We start from the raw sequence: 2764 nt of genomic DNA on the forward strand, positions 1-2764 counted from the left end.
AACGAGATATGTGCAGCTCCTATCGGGATTTGTCGGCACAGTCGGGTGGTCTTGCTGGTCTTCTTTTACCATTGTCGAAATGTCTTGTAAACCGGGATTCCGAGACTGATCGGGTCTTCCCGGGAGAAGGAATATCCTTCATTGACTGTGAGAGCTTATAATGGGCTGAGTTGGGACACCCCTGCAGGGTATTATCTTTTGAAAGCCGTGCCCGCGGTTTTGAGGCAGATGGGAATTTGTTAATGTCCGGTTGTAGAGAACTTGACACTTGACTTAATTAAAATACATCAACTGTGTGTGTAGCCGTGATGGTCTCTTTTCGGCGGAGCCCGGGAAGCGAAGAGGGTTTGGGTTATATTTGAACGTAAGTAGTTTCAGGATCACTTGTTGATCATTTCTAGCTTCGCGACCGTTGCGTTGCTCCTCTTCTCGCTCTTATTTGCGTATGTTAGCCACCATATATGCTTAGTGCTTGCTACAGCTCCACCTCATTACCCCATCCTTCCTATAAGCTTAAATAGTCTTGATCTCGCGGGTGTGAGATTGCTCAGTCCTCGTGACTCACAGATTCAATCAAAACAGTTGCAGGTCCGACGATACCAGTGCAGGCGACGCAACCGAGCTCAAGTGGGAGTTCGACGAGGAACGTGGTCGTTACTATGTTTTGTTTCCTGATGATCAGTAGTGGAGCCCAGTTGGGACGATCGGGGATCTAGGATTTTTGGTTGTCTTCTTTTCATTTGGATTTGACCGTAGTCGGTCTATGTGTGGATTTTGGATGATGTATGAATTAATTTATGTATTGCGTGAAGTGGCGATTGTAAGCCAACTCTCTTTATCCCATTCTTGTTCATTACATGGGATTGTGTGAAGATGACCCTTCTTGCGACAATACCTACAATGCGGTTATGCCTCTAAGTCGTGCCTCGACACGTGGGAGATATAGCCGCATCGTGGGTGTTACAAGTTGTTAATCAAAGCCATCCCCGACATAGGAGCCCCCTGCTTGATCGAATCGCTGGCGTTGTTGAATCTAGAACAAAAATGTTTTGAGTCTTAGGATTATATATATCGGAGAGTAGGATTCTTTTTACTCCTCATCCCCTTCGTCGCTCTGGTGAGGTCTCCTGACGTAGAAGTTTTGACTCTCCTCTCCTCAAATTTCACTAAATTTTTTTTAGGATCACGCGGGTATCTTGGAATCGTTCCGATGGTTTTGTGATGAGAACATTGTTCTTGGTGCCTCCTGACATTTAGGGGTTGTGGCAATGTCCCGGGGAGTTGAGCTCCGAGGTGTTGTCATCACAATTTTATCGTTGCAGTTCTGGAATACCTGAGTTTCGCCGACATCGAAAATCTCTTTTATGCAGTTGTTGGTGAGATCACCTCGACGCCACCCAGTACTGGGGCGGGAGTTCGGGAGTATTGCCATAACTCGTATAACGGATGCTTTTCGAAGGTTGAGGTACACGATTTCGGAAGGTTTCTTGGTTATGTGTTGATGGATGGATACAGCTGGATCTAGGCATTGCTAGTTTGGGTGATATATTTTGTGTCCCCTGTATCCCCAACACCAGATTGCATAACCAGAAAGTTTCGGGAGTTTATAGGTGGGATTCAAGTAGCTCTTAGCATTTCTTGCCACAGATATTTGGTTTGCGATTGGATAATCCTTACCACTTATTTGTTCCAGTCGTACCTTGTTATTTCATTCATCACCCCTTTATCAAGTGGCTTCTCAACTTATGGAAGTGTGATGTTTTACTATGGATTTCATTCGTTCATCCTTGTTCGAATGTTTATTGTGAAGGCTATATGTTGCAATTTCTATCCGTTGATTCAACTTGTCAATCTGTCTATCAAGATGCTAACGGATGTTACCCTCTTCAGGATGGCTCCGCCAACGCGTCAGAATCCGAAACGCAATGATGGGAGTCAGGCGAACCCTCCGCCACCACCTCCACCTTCGGAGGCATGGCAAGCTATCATGGCAGCCACCAACGTCAATGCTCAGATGATTTTGCAACTCTTGCAAGAGCGCACCCAAGGGCAAGGCAACCAAGGAAATCAAGGCCAAGGCAACAATTAGCCTCACTTCGCTGCCCTCAACCAGTTCCTCGCAAATCAGCCGAAGTATTTCAGCTACTGTGCCGATGCCACAGACGCCGATGATTGGCTCGTGGACATCAACAAGCATTTTGAATGTAGCAATGTCAGGCCTGAGGACTTTGTCAAGTTTGCTTCTTTTCAAATCAAGGATCAAGCTGCCGAGTGGTATCAACAATACAAAGATTCTAGAGGAGGTCGTGTGATTACCTGGGATGATTTCCGCCGAGAGTTCAAAGCTCACCACATTCCACAAAGTGTTGTTGAGAGCAAGCGTGAGGAGTTTCGCAATCTCAAGCAAGGCAGCATGTCCGTGTATCAATACAATACCCAGGTTCAGAAACTCGCTCGATTTGCTAAGCAAGTCGTTCCTGATGAAAAGAGCATGATCTATCAATTCAGAGGTGGCCTTAGAGAAGATCTGCAATTACCTCTCGTGCTTTTTGAGCCGACCAAGTATGATGATTTCTACAACATGGCACTGAAGCAAGAGGCTGCTCAGCTCATGTGTGAGGCTTCTAAAAAGAGAGTCAGGGACGCAGTTCAGTCTTCTTCTTCCTCACTAGTGGCTGCTAAGCAACAGAAGTTCTGATTGCCTCCTCCTCCTCCGTTTCGTCAGCCTTTCCAGCAGAAGGACAAAGGTGGCCATGGATCTTCC

Source organism: Triticum aestivum, chromosome 1D (assembly GCF_018294505.1).
Source record: "Triticum aestivum cultivar Chinese Spring chromosome 1D, IWGSC CS RefSeq v2.1, whole genome shotgun sequence".
In the NCBI taxonomy this organism is placed as follows: domain Eukaryota; kingdom Viridiplantae; phylum Streptophyta; class Magnoliopsida; order Poales; family Poaceae; genus Triticum; species Triticum aestivum.